This window comes from Anomaloglossus baeobatrachus, chromosome 2, assembly GCF_048569485.1.
Source record: "Anomaloglossus baeobatrachus isolate aAnoBae1 chromosome 2, aAnoBae1.hap1, whole genome shotgun sequence".
In the NCBI taxonomy this organism is placed as follows: Eukaryota; Metazoa; Chordata; class Amphibia; order Anura; family Aromobatidae; genus Anomaloglossus; species Anomaloglossus baeobatrachus.
The window spans coordinates 19,425,712-19,443,573 of record NC_134354.1 but is presented as its reverse complement, the minus strand read 5'-3'; the positions used below and the strand labels follow the sequence as shown (position 1 = coordinate 19,443,573).

The following is a 17,862-nucleotide window of genomic DNA, read 5'->3' as shown; positions in this document are numbered from 1 at the left end:
ATGTGGGGCCTGGTCTGGGGGCTGTATTTATGTAGGGGTCTAGTCTAGGGTCTGTATTGATGTAGGGGTGTGGTCTGGTGGCTGTATTGATGTGGGGCCTGGTCTGGGGGCTGTATTGATGTAGGGGTCTGGTCTGGGGTCTGTATTCATGTAGGGGTCTGGTCTAGGGGCTGTATTGATGTGGGGCCTGGTCTGCGGGATGTATTGATGTGGGGCCTGGTCTGGGGGATGTATTGATGTGGGGCCTGGTCTGGGGTCTGTATTGATGTGGGCCTGGTCTGGGGTTTGTATTGATGTGGGGTCTGGTCTGGGGTCTGTATTGATGTGGGGTCTGGTCTGGGGTCTGTATTGATGTGGGGTCTGGTCTGGGGTCTGTATTGATGTGGGGGTCTGGTCTGGGGTCTGTATCGATGTGGGGGTCTGGTCTGGGGTCTGTATTGATGTGGGGGTCTGGTCTGGGGGTTGTATTGATGTGGGGTCTGGTCTGGGGTCTGTATTGATGTGGGGCCTGGTCTGGGGTCTGTATTGATCTAAGGGGCCTGGTCTGGGGTCTGTATTGATGTAGGGGCCTGGTCTGGGGTCTGTATTGATGTGGGGTCTGGTCTAGGGGCAGTATTGTTGTAGGGGTCTGGTCTGAGGTCTGTATTGATGTGGGGTCTGGTCTGGGGTCTGTACTGATGTAGGCATCTGGTCTGGGGTCTGTATTGACGTGTGGGGTCTGATCTGGGGTCTGTATTGATGTAGGGGTCTGGTCTGGGGTCTGTATTGATGTGGGGGCCTAGTCTGGGTTCTGTATTTATGTGGGGGCCTGGTCTGGGGTCTGTATTGATGTGGGGTCTGGGGTCTGTATTGATGTGGGGTCTGGTCTGGGGGCTGTATTGATGTGGGGCCTGGTCTGGGGGCTGTATTGATGTGGGGCCTGATCTGGGGGCTGTATTGATGTAGGGGTCTGGTGTCTGTATTGATGTGGGGCCTGGTCTGGGAGCTGTATTGATGTGGGGGTCTGTACTGATGTGGGGCCTGGTCTGGGGACTGTATTTATGTGGGGCCTGGTCTGGGGGCTGTATTGATGTGGGGGCCTGGTCTGAGGTCTGTATTGATGTAGGGGTCTGGTCTGGGGGCTGTATTGATGTGGGGCCTGGTCTGGGGAATGTATTGATGTGGGGCCTGGTCTGGGGGATGTATTGATGTGGGGCCTGGTCTGGGGTCTGTATTGATGTGGGGCCTGGTCTGGGGTCTGCATTGATGTGGGGCCTGGTCTGGGGTCTGTGTTGATGTGGGGTCTGGTCTGGGGTTTGTATTGATGTGGGGTCTGGTCTGGGGTCTGTATTGATGTAGGGGTCTAGTCTGGGGTCTGTATTGATGTGGGGTCTGGTCTGGGGGATGTATTGATGTGGGGCCTGGTCTGGGGGATGTATTGATGTGGGGCCTGGTCTGGGGGATGTATTGATGTGGGGCCTGGTCTGGGGGATGTATTGATGTAGGGGTCTGGTCTGGGGGATGTATTGGATGTGGGGCCTGGTCTGGGGGATGTACTGATGTAGGGGTCTGGTCTGGGGGATGTATTGATGTGGGGCCTGGTCTGGGAGCTGTATTGATGCGGGGCCTGGTCTGAGGGATGTATTGATGTGGGGCCTGGTCTGGGGTCTGTATTGATCTAAGGGGCCTGGTCTGGGGTCTGTATTGATGTAGGACCTGGTCTGGGGTCTGTATTGATGTGGGGTCTGGTCTAGGGGCAGTATTGTTGTAGGGGTCTGGTCTGAGGTCTGTATTGATGTGGGGTCTGGTCTGGGGTCTGTACTGATGTAGGCATCTGGTCTGGGGTCTGTATTGACGTGTGGGGTCTGATCTGGAGTCTGTATTGATGTAGGGGTCTGGTCTGGGGTCTGTATTGATGTAGGGGCCTAGTCTGGGTTCTGTATTGATGTGGGGGCCTGGTCTGGGGTCTGTATTGATGTGGGGTCTGGGGTCTGTATTGATGTGGGGCCTGGTCTGGGGGCTGTATTGATGTGGGGCCTGATCTGGGGGCTGTATTGATGTAGGGGTCTGGTGTCTGTATTGATGTGGGGCCTGGTCTGGGAGCTGTATTGATGTGGGGGTCTGTATTGATGTGGGGCCTGGTCTGGGGGCTGTATTGATGTGGGGGCCTGGTCTGAGGTCTGTATTGATGTAGGGGTCTGGTCTGGGGGCTGTATTGATGTGGGGCCTGGTCTGGGGAATGTATTGATGTGGGGCCTGGTCTGGGGGATGTATTGATATGGGGCCTGGTCTGGGGTCTGTATTGATGTGGGGCCTGGTCTGGGGTCTGTATTGATGTGGGGCCTGGTCTGGGGTCTGTGTTGATGTGGGGTCTGGTCTGGGGTTTGTATTGATGTGGGGTCTGGTCTGGGGTCTGTATTGATGTAGGGGTCTGGTCTGGGGTCTGTATTGATGTGGGGTCTGGTCTGGGGGATGTATTGATGTGGGGCCTGGTCTGGGGGATGTATTGATGTGGGGTCTGGTCTGGGGGATGTATTGATGTGGGGCCTGGTCTGGGGGATGTATTGATGTGGGGCCTGGTCTGGGGGATGTATTGATGTAGGGGTCTGGTCTGGGGGATGTATTGGATGTGGGGCCTGGTCTGGGGGATGTACTGATGTAGGGGTCTGGTCTGGGGGATGTATTGATGTGGGGCCTGGTCTGGGAGCTGTATTGATGCGGGGCCTGGTCTGAGGGATGTATTGATGTGGGGCCTGGTCTGGGGGATGTATTGATGTGGGGTCTGGTCTGGGAGCTGTATTGATGCGGGGCCTGGTCTGGGGTCTGTATTGATGCGGGGCCTGGTCTGAGGGATGTATTGATGTGGGGCCTGGTCTGGGGGCTGTATTGATGTGGAGCCTGGTCTGGGGTCTGTATTGATGTGGGGTCTGGTCTGGGTGCTGTATTGATGTGGTGGCCTGGTCTGGGGTCTGTATTGATGTGGGGGCCTGGTCTGGGGTCTGTATTGATGTAGGGGTCTGGTCTGGGGTCTGTATTGATGTGGGGGCCTGGCCTGGGGGATGTATTGATGTGGGGTCTGGTCTGGGGGCTGTAGTGATGTAGTGGTCTGGTCTGGGGGCTGTAGTGATGTGGGGTCTGGTCTGGGGTCTGTATTAATGTAGGGGTCTGGTCTGGGGGCTGTAGTGATGTAGGGGTCTGGTCTGGGGGCTGTAGTGATGTAGTGGTCTGGTCTGGGGGCTGTAGTGATGTGGGGTCTGGTCTGGGGGCTGTAGTGATGTGGGGTCTGGTCTGGGGTCTGTATTAATGTAGGGGTCTGGTCTGGGGGCTGTAGTGATGTAGGGGTCTGGTCTGGGGGCTGTAGTGATGTAGGGGTCTGGTCTGGGGGCTGTAGTGATGTGGGGTCTGGTCTGGGGTCTGTATTAATGTAGGGGTCTGGTCTGGGGGCTGTAGTGATGTAGGGGTCTGGTCTGGGGGCTGTAGTGATGTAGGGGTCTGGTCTGGGGGCTGTAGTGATGTGGGGTCTGGTCTGGGGTCTGTATTAATGTAGGGGTCTGGTCTGGGGGCTGTAGTGATGTAGTGGTCTGGTCTGGGGGCTGTAGTGATGTGGGGTCTGGTCTGGGGTCTGTATTAATGTAGGGGTCTGGTCTGGGGGCTGTAGTGATGTAGGGGTCTGGTCTGGGGGCTGTAGTGATGTAGGGGTCTGGTCTGGGGGGCTGTAGTGATGTAGGGGTCTGGTCTGGGGGCTGTAGTGATGTAGGGGTCTGGTCTGGGGGCTGTAGTGATGTGGGGTCTGGTCTGGGGGGCTGTAGTGATGTAGGGCTCTGGTCTGGGGGGCTGTATTGATGTGGGGTCTGGTCTGGGGGCTGTAGTGATGTGGGGTCTGGTCTGGGGGCTGTAGTGATGTAGGGGTCTGGTCTGGGGGGCTGTATTGATGTGGGGTCTGGTCTGGGGGCTGTAGTGATGTAGGGGTCTGGTCTGGGGGCTGTAGTGATGTAGGGGTCTGGTCTGGGGGCTGTATTGATGTGGGGGATGTATTGATGTGGGGTCTGGTCTGGGGGATGTATTGATGTGGGGGATGTATTGATGTGGGGCCTGGTCTGGGGGCTGTAGTGATGTAGGGGTCTGGGGGCTGTAGTGATGTAGGGGTCTGGTCTGGGGGCTGTAGTGATGTAGGGGTCTGGGGGCTGTAGTGATGTGGGGTCTGGTCTGGGGTCTGTATTAATGTAGGGGTCTGGTCTGGGGGCTGTAGTGATGTAGTGGTCTGGTCTGGGGGCTGTAGTGATGTAGTGGTCTGGTCTGGGGGCTGTAGTGATGTGGGGTCTGGTCTGGGGGCTGTAGTGATGTGGGGTCTGGTCTGGGCTCTGTATTAATGTAGGGGTCTGGTCTGGGGGCTGTAGTGATGTAGGGGTCTGGTCTGGGGGCTGTAGTGATGTAGGGGTCTGGTCTGGGGGCTGTAGTGATGTAGGGGTCTGGTCTGGGGGCTGTAGTGATGTGGGGTCTGGTCTGGGGTCTGTATTAATGTAGGGGTCTGGTCTGGGGGCTGTAGTGATGTAGGGGTCTGGTCTGGGGGCTGTAGTGATGTAGGGGTCTGGTCTGGGGGCTGTAGTGATGTGGGGTCGGGTCTGGGGTCTGTATTAATGTAGGGGTCTGGTCTGGGGGCTGTAGTGATGTAGGGGTCTGGTCTGGGGGCTGTAGTGATGTAGGGGTCTGGTCTGGGGGCTGTAGTGATGTAGGGGTCTGGTCTGGGGGCTGTAGTGATGTGGGGTCTGGTCTGGGGTCTGTATTAATGTAGGGGTCTGGTCTGGGGGCTGTAGTGATGTAGTGGTCTGGTCTGGGGGCTGTAGTGATGTGGGGTCTGGTCTGGGGGCTGTAGTGATGTAGGGGTCTGGTCTGGGGGCTGTAGTGATGTGGGGTCTGGTCTGGGGTCTGTATTAATGTAGGGGTCTGGTCTGGGGGCTGTAGTGATGTAGTGGTCTGGTCTGGGGGCTGTAGTGATGTGGGGTCTGGTCTGGGGTCTGTATTAATGTAGGGGTCTGGTCTGGGGGCTGTAGTGATGTAGGGGTCTGGTCTGGGGGCTGTAGTGATGTGGGGTCTGGTCTGGGGGCTGTAGTGATGTAGGGGTCTGGTCTGGGGGCTGTAGTGATGTAGGGGTCTGGTCTGGGGGCTGTAGTGATGTAGGGGTCTGGTCTGGGGGCTGTAGTGATGTAGGGGTCTGGTCTGGGGGCTGTAGTGATGTGGGGTCTGGTCTGGGGTCTGTATTAATGTAGGGGTCTGGTCTGGGGGCTGTAGTGATGTAGTGGTCTGGTCTGGGGGCTGTAGTGATGTGGGGTCTGGTCTGGGGGCTGTAGTGATGTAGGGGTCTGGTCTGGGGGCTGTAGTGATGTGGGGTCTGGTCTGGGGTCTGTATTAATGTAGGGGTCTGGTCTGGGGGCTGTAGTGATGTAGTGGTCTGGTCTGGGGGCTGTAGTGATGTGGGGTCTGGTCTGGGGTCTGTATTAATGTAGGGGTCTGGTCTGGGGGCTGTAGTGATGTGGGGTCTGGTCTGGGGTCTGTATTAATGTAGGGGTCTGGTCTGGGGGCTGTAGTGATGTAGGGGTCTGGTCTGGGGGCTGTAGTGATGTAGGGGTCTGGTCTGGGGGCTGTAGTGATGTAGGGGTCTGGTGGCTGTATTTATGTGGGGTCTGGTCTGGGGGCTGTAGTGATGTAGGGGTCTGGTCTGGGGGCTGTAGTGATGTAGGGGTCTGGTCTGGGGGCTGTAGTGATGTAGGGGTCTGGTGGCTGTATTTATGTGGGGTCTGGTCTGGGGGCTGTAGTGATGTAGGGGTCTGGTCTGGGGGCTGTAGTGATGTAGTGGTCTGGTCTGGGGGCTGTAGTGATGTGGGGTCTGGTCTGGGGTCTGTATTAATGTAGGGGTCTGGTCTGGGGGCTGTAGTGATGTAGGGGTCTGGTCTGGGGGCTGTAGTGATGTAGGGGTCTGGTCTGGGGGCTGTATTGATGTGGGGTCTGGTCTGGGGGCTGTAGTGATGTAGGGGTCTGGTCTGGGGGCTGTAGTGATGTGGGGTCTGGTCTGGGGTCTGTATTAATGTAGGGGTCTGATTTGGGGGCTGTAGTGATGTAGGGGTCTGGTCTGGGGGCTGTATTGATGTGGGGTCTGGTCTGGGGGCTGTAGTGATGTAGGGGTCTGGTCTGGGGGCTGTAGTGATGTAGGGGTCTGGTCTGGGGGCTGTAGTGATGTAGGGGTCTGGTCTGGGGGCTGTAGTGATGTAGGGGTCTGGGGGCTGTAGTGATGTAGGGGTCTGGTCTGGGGGCTGTAGTGATGTAGGGGTCTGGGGGCTGTAGTGATGTAGGGGTCTGGTCTGGGGGCTGTAGTGATGTAGGGGTCTGGTCTGGGGGCTGTAGTGATGTAGGGGTCTGGGGGCTGTAGTGATGTAGGGGTCTGGTCTGGGGGCTGTAGTGATGTAGGGGTCTGGTCTGGGGGCTGTAGTGATGTAGGGGTCTGGTCTGGGGTCTGTATTAATGTAGGGGTCTGGTCTGGGGGCTGTAGTGATGTAGTGGTCTGGTCTGGGGGCTGTAGTGATGTGGGGTCTGGTCTGGGGTCTGTATTAATGTAGGGGTCTGGTCTGGGGGCTGTAGTGATGTGGGGTCTGGTCTGGGGTCTGTATTAATGTAGGGGTCTGGTCTGGGGGCTGTAGTGATGTAGGGGTCTGGTCTGGGGGCTGTAGTGATGTAGGGGTCTGGTCTGGGGGCTGTAGTGATGTAGGGGTCTGGTGGCTGTATTTATGTGGGGTCTGGTCTGGGGGCTGTAGTGATGTAGGGGTCTGGTCTGGGGGCTGTAGTGATGTAGGGGTCTGGTCTGGGGGCTGTAGTGATGTAGGGGTCTGGTGGCTGTATTTATGTGGGGTCTGGTCTGGGGGCTGTAGTGATGTAGGGGTCTGGTCTGGGGGCTGTAGTGATGTAGTGGTCTGGTCTGGGGGCTGTAGTGATGTGGGGTCTGGTCTGGGGTCTGTATTAATGTAGGGGTCTGGTCTGGGGGCTGTAGTGATGTAGGGGTCTGGTCTGGGGGCTGTAGTGATGTAGGGGTCTGGTCTGGGGGCTGTATTGATGTGGGGTCTGGTCTGGGGGCTGTAGTGATGTAGGGGTCTGGTCTGGGGGCTGTAGTGATGTGGGGTCTGGTCTGGGGTCTGTATTAATGTAGGGGTCTGATTTGGGGGCTGTAGTGATGTAGGGGTCTGGTCTGGGGGCTGTATTGATGTGGGGTCTGGTCTGGGGGCTGTAGTGATGTAGGGGTCTGGTCTGGGGGCTGTAGTGATGTAGGGGTCTGGTCTGGGGGCTGTAGTGATGTAGGGGTCTGGTCTGGGGGCTGTAGTGATGTAGGGGTCTGGGGGCTGTAGTGATGTAGGGGTCTGGTCTGGGGGCTGTAGTGATGTAGGGGTCTGGGGGCTGTAGTGATGTAGGGGTCTGGTCTGGGGGCTGTAGTGATGTAGGGGTCTGGTCTGGGGGCTGTAGTGATGTAGGGGTCTGGGGGCTGTAGTGATGTAGGGGTCTGGTCTGGGGGCTGTAGTGATGTAGGGGTCTGGTCTGGGGGCTGTAGTGATGTAGGGGTCTGGTCTGGGGGCTGTATTAATGTAGGGGTCTGGTCTGGGGGCTGTAGTGATGTAGGGGTCTGGTCTGGGGGCTGTAGTGATGTAGGGGTCTGGTCTGGGGGCTGTAGTGATGTAGGGGTCTGGTCTGGGGGCTGTAGTGATGTAGGGGTCTGGTCTGGGGGCTGTATTGATGTGGGGTCTGGTCTGGGGGCTGTAGTGATGTAGGGGTCTGGTCTGGGGGCTGTAGTGATGTGGGGTCTGGTCTGGGGTCTGTATTAATGTAGGGGTCTGATTTGGGGGCTGTAGTGATGTAGGGGTCTGGTCTGGGGGCTGTATTGATGTGGGGTCTGGTCTGGGGGCTGTAGTGATGTAGGGGTCTGGTCTGGGGGCTGTAGTGATGTAGGGGTCTGGTCTGGGGGCTGTAGTGATGTAGGGGTCTGGTCTGGGGGCTGTAGTGATGTAGGGGTCTGGGGGCTGTAGTGATGTAGGGGTCTGGTCTGGGGGCTGTAGTGATGTAGGGGTCTGGGGGCTGTAGTGATGTAGGGGTCTGGTCTGGGGGCTGTAGTGATGTAGGGGTCTGGTCTGGGGGCTGTAGTGATGTAGGGGTCTGGGGGCTGTAGTGATGTAGGGGTCTGGTCTGGGGGCTGTAGTGATGTAGGGGTCTGGTCTGGGGGCTGTAGTGATGTAGGGGTCTGGTCTGGGGTCTGTATTAATGTAGGGGTCTGGTCTGGGGGCTGTAGTGATGTAGTGGTCTGGTCTGGGGGCTGTAGTGATGTGGGGTCTGGTCTGGGGTCTGTATTAATGTAGGGGTCTGGTCTGGGGGCTGTAGTGATGTGGGGTCTGGTCTGGGGTCTGTATTAATGTAGGGGTCTGGTCTGGGGGCTGTAGTGATGTAGGGGTCTGGTCTGGGGGCTGTAGTGATGTAGGGGTCTGGTCTGGGGGCTGTAGTGATGTAGGGGTCTGGTGGCTGTATTTATGTGGGGTCTGGTCTGGGGGCTGTAGTGATGTAGGGGTCTGGTCTGGGGGCTGTAGTGATGTAGGGGTCTGGTCTGGGGGCTGTAGTGATGTAGGGGTCTGGTGGCTGTATTTATGTGGGGTCTGGTCTGGGGGCTGTAGTGATGTAGGGGTCTGGTCTGGGGGCTGTAGTGATGTAGTGGTCTGGTCTGGGGGCTGTAGTGATGTGGGGTCTGGTCTGGGGTCTGTATTAATGTAGGGGTCTGGTCTGGGGGCTGTAGTGATGTAGGGGTCTGGTCTGGGGGCTGTAGTGATGTAGGGGTCTGGTCTGGGGGCTGTATTGATGTGGGGTCTGGTCTGGGGGCTGTAGTGATGTAGGGGTCTGGTCTGGGGGCTGTAGTGATGTGGGGTCTGGTCTGGGGTCTGTATTAATGTAGGGGTCTGATTTGGGGGCTGTAGTGATGTAGGGGTCTGGTCTGGGGGCTGTATTGATGTGGGGTCTGGTCTGGGGGCTGTAGTGATGTAGGGGTCTGGTCTGGGGGCTGTAGTGATGTAGGGGTCTGGTCTGGGGGCTGTAGTGATGTAGGGGTCTGGTCTGGGGGCTGTAGTGATGTAGGGGTCTGGGGGCTGTAGTGATGTAGGGGTCTGGTCTGGGGGCTGTAGTGATGTAGGGGTCTGGGGGCTGTAGTGATGTAGGGGTCTGGTCTGGGGGCTGTAGTGATGTAGGGGTCTGGTCTGGGGGCTGTAGTGATGTAGGGGTCTGGGGGCTGTAGTGATGTAGGGGTCTGGTCTGGGGGCTGTAGTGATGTAGGGGTCTGGGGGCTGTAGTGATGTAGGGGTCTGGTCTGGGGGCTGTAGTGATGTAGGGGTCTGGTCTGGGGGCTGTAGTGATGTAGGGGTCTGGGGGCTGTAGTGATGTAGGGGTCTGGTCTGGGGGCTGTAGTGATGTAGGGGTCTGGTCTGGGGGCTGTAGTGATGTAGGGGTCTGGTCTGGGGTCTGTATTAATGTAGGGGTCTGGTCTGGGGGCTGTAGTGATGTAGTGGTCTGGTCTGGGGGCTGTAGTGATGTGGGGTCTGGTCTGGGGTCTGTATTAATGTAGGGGTCTGGTCTGGGGGCTGTAGTGATGTGGGGTCTGGTCTGGGGTCTGTATTAATGTAGGGGTCTGGTCTGGGGGCTGTAGTGATGTAGGGGTCTGGTCTGGGGGCTGTAGTGATGTAGGGGTCTGGTCTGGGGGCTGTAGTGATGTAGGGGTCTGGTGGCTGTATTTATGTGGGGTCTGGTCTGGGGGCTGTAGTGATGTAGGGGTCTGGTCTGGGGGCTGTAGTGATGTAGGGGTCTGGTCTGGGGGCTGTAGTGATGTAGGGGTCTGGTGGCTGTATTTATGTGGGGTCTGGTCTGGGGGCTGTAGTGATGTAGGGGTCTGGTCTGGGGGCTGTAGTGATGTAGTGGTCTGGTCTGGGGGCTGTAGTGATGTGGGGTCTGGTCTGGGGTCTGTATTAATGTAGGGGTCTGGTCTGGGGGCTGTAGTGATGTAGGGGTCTGGTCTGGGGGCTGTAGTGATGTAGGGGTCTGGTCTGGGGGCTGTATTGATGTGGGGTCTGGTCTGGGGGCTGTAGTGATGTAGGGGTCTGGTCTGGGGGCTGTAGTGATGTGGGGTCTGGTCTGGGGTCTGTATTAATGTAGGGGTCTGATTTGGGGGCTGTAGTGATGTAGGGGTCTGGTCTGGGGGCTGTATTGATGTGGGGTCTGGTCTGGGGGCTGTAGTGATGTAGGGGTCTGGTCTGGGGGCTGTAGTGATGTAGGGGTCTGGTCTGGGGGCTGTAGTGATGTAGGGGTCTGGTCTGGGGGCTGTAGTGATGTAGGGGTCTGGGGGCTGTAGTGATGTAGGGGTCTGGTCTGGGGGCTGTAGTGATGTAGGGGTCTGGGGGCTGTAGTGATGTAGGGGTCTGGTCTGGGGGCTGTAGTGATGTAGGGGTCTGGTCTGGGGGCTGTAGTGATGTAGGGGTCTGGGGGCTGTAGTGATGTAGGGGTCTGGTCTGGGGGCTGTAGTGATGTAGGGGTCTGGTCTGGGGGCTGTAGTGATGTAGGGGTCTGGTCTGGGGGCTGTATTAATGTAGGGGTCTGGTCTGGGGGCTGTAGTGATGTAGGGGTCTGGTCTGGGGGCTGTAGTGATGTAGGGGTCTGGTCTGGGGGCTGTAGTGATGTAGGGGTCTGGTCTGGGGGCTGTAGTGATGTAGGGGTCTGGTCTGGGGGCTGTATTGATGTGGGGTCTGGTCTGGGGGCTGTAGTGATGTAGGGGTCTGGTCTGGGGGCTGTAGTGATGTGGGGTCTGGTCTGGGGTCTGTATTAATGTAGGGGTCTGATTTGGGGGCTGTAGTGATGTAGGGGTCTGGTCTGGGGGCTGTATTGATGTGGGGTCTGGTCTGGGGGCTGTAGTGATGTAGGGGTCTGGTCTGGGGGCTGTAGTGATGTAGGGGTCTGGTCTGGGGGCTGTAGTGATGTAGGGGTCTGGTCTGGGGGCTGTAGTGATGTAGGGGTCTGGGGGCTGTAGTGATGTAGGGGTCTGGTCTGGGGGCTGTAGTGATGTAGGGGTCTGGGGGCTGTAGTGATGTAGGGGTCTGGTCTGGGGGCTGTAGTGATGTAGGGGTCTGGTCTGGGGGCTGTAGTGATGTAGGGGTCTGGGGGCTGTAGTGATGTAGGAGTCTGGTCTGGGGGCTGTAGTGATGTAGGGGTCTGGTCTGGGGGCTGTAGTGATGTAGGGGTCTGGTCTGGGGTCTGTATTAATGTAGGGGTCTGGTCTGGGGGCTGTAGTGATGTAGTGGTCTGGTCTGGGGGCTGTAGTGATGTGGGGTCTGGTCTGGGGTCTGTATTAATGTAGGGGTCTGGTCTGGGGGCTGTAGTGATGTGGGGTCTGGTCTGGGGTCTGTATTAATGTAGGGGTCTGGTCTGGGGGCTGTAGTGATGTAGGGGTCTGGTCTGGGGGCTGTAGTGATGTAGGGGTCTGGTCTGGGGGCTGTAGTGATGTAGGGGTCTGGTGGCTGTATTTATGTGGGGTCTGGTCTGGGGGCTGTAGTGATGTAGGGGTCTGGTCTGGGGGCTGTAGTGATGTAGGGGTCTGGTCTGGGGGCTGTAGTGATGTAGGGGTCTGGTGGCTGTATTTATGTGGGGTCTGGTCTGGGGGCTGTAGTGATGTAGGGGTCTGGTCTGGGGGCTGTAGTGATGTAGTGGTCTGGTCTGGGGGCTGTAGTGATGTGGGGTCTGGTCTGGGGTCTGTATTAATGTAGGGGTCTGGTCTGGGGGCTGTAGTGATGTAGGGGTCTGGTCTGGGGGCTGTAGTGATGTAGGGGTCTGGTCTGGGGGCTGTATTGATGTGGGGTCTGGTCTGGGGGCTGTAGTGATGTAGGGGTCTGGTCTGGGGGCTGTAGTGATGTGGGGTCTGGTCTGGGGTCTGTATTAATGTAGGGGTCTGATTTGGGGGCTGTAGTGATGTAGGGGTCTGGTCTGGGGGCTGTATTGATGTGGGGTCTGGTCTGGGGGCTGTAGTGATGTAGGGGTCTGGTCTGGGGGCTGTAGTGATGTAGGGGTCTGGTCTGGGGGCTGTAGTGATGTAGGGGTCTGGTCTGGGGGCTGTAGTGATGTAGGGGTCTGGGGGCTGTAGTGATGTAGGGGTCTGGTCTGGGGGCTGTAGTGATGTAGGGGTCTGGGGGCTGTAGTGATGTAGGGGTCTGGTCTGGGGGCTGTAGTGATGTAGGGGTCTGGTCTGGGGGCTGTAGTGATGTAGGGGTCTGGGGGCTGTAGTGATGTAGGGGTCTGGTCTGGGGGCTGTAGTGATGTAGGGGTCTGGTCTGGGGGCTGTAGTGATGTAGGGGTCTGGTCTGGGGGCTGTATTAATGTAGGGGTCTGGTCTGGGGGCTGTAGTGATGTAGGGGTCTGGTCTGGGGGCTGTAGTGATGTAGGGGTCTGGTCTGGGGGCTGTAGTGATGTAGGGGTCTGGTCTGGGGGCTGTAGTGATGTAGGGGTCTGGTCTGGGGGCTGTATTGATGTGGGGTCTGGTCTGGGGGCTGTAGTGATGTAGGGGTCTGGTCTGGGGGCTGTAGTGATGTGGGGTCTGGTCTGGGGTCTGTATTAATGTAGGGGTCTGATTTGGGGGCTGTAGTGATGTAGGGGTCTGGTCTGGGGGCTGTATTGATGTGGGGTCTGGTCTGGGGGCTGTAGTGATGTAGGGGTCTGGTCTGGGGGCTGTAGTGATGTAGGGGTCTGGTCTGGGGGCTGTAGTGATGTAGGGGTCTGGTCTGGGGGCTGTAGTGATGTAGGGGTCTGGGGGCTGTAGTGATGTAGGGGTCTGGTCTGGGGGCTGTAGTGATGTAGGGGTCTGGGGGCTGTAGTGATGTAGGGGTCTGGTCTGGGGGCTGTAGTGATGTAGGGGTCTGGTCTGGGGGCTGTAGTGATGTAGGGGTCTGGGGGCTGTAGTGATGTAGGGGTCTGGTCTGGGGGCTGTAGTGATGTAGGGGTCTGGTCTGGGGGCTGTAGTGATGTAGGGGTCTGGTCTGGGGTCTGTATTAATGTAGGGGTCTGGTCTGGGGGCTGTAGTGATGTAGTGGTCTGGTCTGGGGGCTGTAGTGATGTGGGGTCTGGTCTGGGGTCTGTATTAATGTAGGGGTCTGGTCTGGGGGCTGTAGTGATGTGGGGTCTGGTCTGGGGTCTGTATTAATGTAGGGGTCTGGTCTGGGGGCTGTAGTGATGTAGGGGTCTGGTCTGGGGGCTGTAGTGATGTAGGGGTCTGGTCTGGGGGCTGTAGTGATGTAGGGGTCTGGTGGCTGTATTTATGTGGGGTCTGGTCTGGGGGCTGTAGTGATGTAGGGGTCTGGTCTGGGGGCTGTAGTGATGTAGGGGTCTGGTCTGGGGGCTGTAGTGATGTAGGGGTCTGGTGGCTGTATTTATGTGGGGTCTGGTCTGGGGGCTGTAGTGATGTAGGGGTCTGGTCTGGGGGCTGTAGTGATGTAGTGGTCTGGTCTGGGGGCTGTAGTGATGTGGGGTCTGGTCTGGGGTCTGTATTAATGTAGGGGTCTGGTCTGGGGGCTGTAGTGATGTAGGGGTCTGGTCTGGGGGCTGTAGTGATGTAGGGGTCTGGTCTGGGGGCTGTATTGATGTGGGGTCTGGTCTGGGGGCTGTAGTGATGTAGGGGTCTGGTCTGGGGGCTGTAGTGATGTGGGGTCTGGTCTGGGGTCTGTATTAATGTAGGGGTCTGATTTGGGGGCTGTAGTGATGTAGGGGTCTGGTCTGGGGGCTGTATTGATGTGGGGTCTGGTCTGGGGGCTGTAGTGATGTAGGGGTCTGGTCTGGGGGCTGTAGTGATGTAGGGGTCTGGTCTGGGGGCTGTAGTGATGTAGGGGTCTGGTCTGGGGGCTGTAGTGATGTAGGGGTCTGGGGGCTGTAGTGATGTAGGGGTCTGGTCTGGGGGCTGTAGTGATGTAGGGGTCTGGGGGCTGTAGTGATGTAGGGGTCTGGTCTGGGGGCTGTAGTGATGTAGGGGTCTGGTCTGGGGGCTGTAGTGATGTAGGGGTCTGGGGGCTGTAGTGATGTAGGGGTCTGGTCTGGGGGCTGTAGTGATGTAGGGGTCTGGGGGCTGTAGTGATGTAGGGGTCTGGTCTGGGGGCTGTAGTGATGTAGGGGTCTGGTCTGGGGGCTGTAGTGATGTAGGGGTCTGGGGGCTGTAGTGATGTAGGGGTCTGGTCTGGGGGCTGTAGTGATGTAGGGGTCTGGTCTGGGGGCTGTAGTGATGTAGGGGTCTGGTCTGGGGTCTGTATTAATGTAGGGGTCTGGTCTGGGGGCTGTAGTGATGTAGTGGTCTGGTCTGGGGGCTGTAGTGATGTGGGGTCTGGTCTGGGGTCTGTATTAATGTAGGGGTCTGGTCTGGGGGCTGTAGTGATGTGGGGTCTGGTCTGGGGTCTGTATTAATGTAGGGGTCTGGTCTGGGGGCTGTAGTGATGTAGGGGTCTGGTCTGGGGGCTGTAGTGATGTAGGGGTCTGGTCTGGGGGCTGTAGTGATGTAGGGGTCTGGTGGCTGTATTTATGTGGGGTCTGGTCTGGGGGCTGTAGTGATGTAGGGGTCTGGTCTGGGGGCTGTAGTGATGTAGGGGTCTGGTCTGGGGGCTGTAGTGATGTAGGGGTCTGGTGGCTGTATTTATGTGGGGTCTGGTCTGGGGGCTGTAGTGATGTAGGGGTCTGGTCTGGGGGCTGTAGTGATGTAGTGGTCTGGTCTGGGGGCTGTAGTTATGTGGGGTCTGGTCTGGGGTCTGTATTAATGTAGGGGTCTGGTCTGGGGGCTGTAGTGATGTAGGGGTCTGGTCTGGGGGCTGTAGTGATGTAGGGGTCTGGTCTGGGGGCTGTATTGATGTGGGGTCTGGTCTGGGGGCTGTAGTGATGTAGGGGTCTGGTCTGGGGGCTGTAGTGATGTGGGGTCTGGTCTGGGGTCTGTATTAATGTAGGGGTCTGATTTGGGGGCTGTAGTGATGTAGGGGTCTGGTCTGGGGGCTGTATTGATGTGGGGTCTGGTCTGGGGGCTGTAGTGATGTAGGGGTCTGGTCTGGGGGCTGTAGTGATGTAGGGGTCTGGTCTGGGGGCTGTAGTGATGTAGGGGTCTGGTCTGGGGGCTGTAGTGATGTAGGGGTCTGGGGGCTGTAGTGATGTAGGGGTCTGGTCTGGGGGCTGTAGTGATGTAGGGGTCTGGGGGCTGTAGTGATGTAGGGGTCTGGTCTGGGGGCTGTAGTGATGTAGGGGTCTGGTCTGGGGGCTGTAGTGATGTAGGGGTCTGGGGGCTGTAGTGATGTAGGGGTCTGGTCTGGGGGCTGTAGTGATGTAGGGGTCTGGTCTGGGGGCTGTAGTGATGTAGGGGTCTGGTCTGGGGGCTGTATTAATGTAGGGGTCTGGTCTGGGGGCTGTAGTGATGTAGGGGTCTGGTCTGGGGGCTGTAGTGATGTAGGGGTCTGGTCTGGGGGCTGTAGTGATGTAGGGGTCTGGTCTGGGGGCTGTAGTGATGTAGGGGTCTGGTCTGGGGGCTGTATTGATGTGGGGTCTGGTCTGGGGGCTGTAGTGATGTAGGGGTCTGGTCTGGGGGCTGTAGTGATGTGGGGTCTGGTCTGGGGTCTGTATTAATGTAGGGGTCTGATTTGGGGGCTGTAGTGATGTAGGGGTCTGGTCTGGGGGCTGTATTGATGTGGGGTCTGGTCTGGGGGCTGTAGTGATGTAGGGGTCTGGTCTGGGGGCTGTAGTGATGTAGGGGTCTGGTCTGGGGGCTGTAGTGATGTAGGGGTCTGGTCTGGGGGCTGTAGTGATGTAGGGGTCTGGGGGCTGTAGTGATGTAGGGGTCTGGTCTGGGGGCTGTAGTGATGTAGGGGTCTGGGGGCTGTAGTGATGTAGGGGTCTGGTCTGGGGGCTGTAGTGATGTAGGGGTCTGGTCTGGGGGCTGTAGTGATGTAGGGGTCTGGGGGCTGTAGTGATGTAGGGGTCTGGTCTGGGGGCTGTAGTGATGTAGGGGTCTGGTCTGGGGGCTGTAGTGATGTAGGGGTCTGGTCTGGGGTCTGTATTAATGTAGGGGTCTGGTCTGGGGGCTGTAGTGATGTAGTGGTCTGGTCTGGGGGCTGTAGTGATGTGGGGTCTGGTCTGGGGTCTGTATTAATGTAGGGGTCTGGTCTGGGGGCTGTAGTGATGTGGGGTCTGGTCTGGGGTCTGTATTAATGTAGGGGTCTGGTCTGGGGGCTGTAGTGATGTAGGGGTCTGGTCTGGGGGCTGTAGTGATGTAGGGGTCTGGTCTGGGGGCTGTAGTGATGTAGGGGTCTGGTGGCTGTATTTATGTGGGGTCTGGTCTGGGGGCTGTAGTGATGTAGGGGTCTGGTCTGGGGGCTGTAGTGATGTAGGGGTCTGGTCTGGGGGCTGTAGTGATGTAGGGGTCTGGTGGCTGTATTTATGTGGGGTCTGGTCTGGGGGCTGTAGTGATGTAGGGGTCTGGTCTGGGGGCTGTAGTGATGTAGTGGTCTGGTCTGGGGGCTGTAGTGATGTGGGGTCTGGTCTGGGGTCTGTATTAATGTAGGGGTCTGGTCTGGGGGCTGTAGTGATGTAGGGGTCTGGTCTGGGGGCTGTAGTGATGTAGGGGTCTGGTCTGGGGGCTGTATTGATGTGGGGTCTGGTCTGGGGGCTGTAGTGATGTAGGGGTCTGGTCTGGGGGCTGTAGTGATGTGGGGTCTGGTCTGGGGTCTGTATTAATGTAGGGGTCTGATTTGGGGGCTGTAGTGATGTAGGGGTCTGGTCTGGGGGCTGTATTGATGTGGGGTCTGGTCTGGGGGCTGTAGTGATGTAGGGGTCTGGTCTGGGGGCTGTAGTGATGTAGGGGTCTGGTCTGGGGGCTGTAGTGATGTAGGGGTCTGGTCTGGGGGCTGTAGTGATGTAGGGGTCTGGGGGCTGTAGTGATGTAGGGGTCTGGTCTGGGGGCTGTAGTGATGTAGGGGTCTGGGGGCTGTAGTGATGTAGGGGTCTGGTCTGGGGGCTGTAGTGATGTAGGGGTCTGGTCTGGGGGCTGTAGTGATGTAGGGGTCTGGGGGCTGTAGTGATGTAGGGGTCTGGTCTGGGGGCTGTAGTGATGTAGGGGTCTGGTCTGGGGGCTGTAGTGATGTAGGGGTCTGGTCTGGGGGCTGTAGTGATGTAGGGGTCTGGTCTGGGGGCTGTATTAATGTAGGGGTCTGGTCTGGGGGCTGTAGTGATGTAGGGGTCTGGTCTGGGGGCTGTAGTGATGTAGGGGTCTGGTCTGGGGGCTGTAGTGATGTGGGGTCTGGTCTGGGGGCTGTATTCTGCAGTGAGACCATTTGCACACAGCTGCGCTGTGTTTGTGGCTGTTCCTGATGTCGCTCCTCATCTCTCCGTCCATCACCCGCTTTCCCGCTGACATTACCAGCACGGCGGATCACGTACCTGCACCGGACGCCGCGGATCTGCTCGGGCTGCCTTTGTAACTGTCTGGCCCCTGTCGGGCTGCAGCTCCCGTCTAGAATTGTCTCCTGGCGGCCGCCGTCGTTTGGACGCTCGGCTTGTCACTATGACGACCACTGAGTGACGACGGGCGCAGAGGTGATCACATGATGACGCACAGTCGTCATAGCAACAGACAAATGTCTTGGAACGCTTTTTTTTTTTTTCTAAATGTCCTACTGCCCTTTCCGTAGGAGGAACCTTTCAAGAGGTGCTTGTCTCTATGACGACGGAAGGGGGCGAGTAGTAAGGTTCAGTTGTCATGACAACAAAGTTAGTGAGAAACTTTTTTGTTAAATATAAACAAATCCCTTCCTATTTTCT

At 57.8% G+C, this 17,862-nt stretch overlaps 1 protein-coding gene across 3 annotated transcripts in view; it reads right to left on the bottom strand.

The window, feature by feature from the left end:
* The window catches only part of TEX55 (testis expressed 55), a 117,117-nt gene extending 99,517 nt beyond the window's left edge, over positions 1 to 17,600 (bottom strand). For all 3 annotated transcript variants that reach the window (XM_075332829.1, XM_075332830.1, XM_075332831.1), the window contains exon 1: positions 17,482 to 17,600. The gene's annotated coding sequence lies outside the window, so the exon portion shown is untranslated. The remainder of the gene's footprint in view (positions 1 to 17,481) is intronic.
* Positions 17,601 to 17,862: the final 262 nt, after the last annotated feature.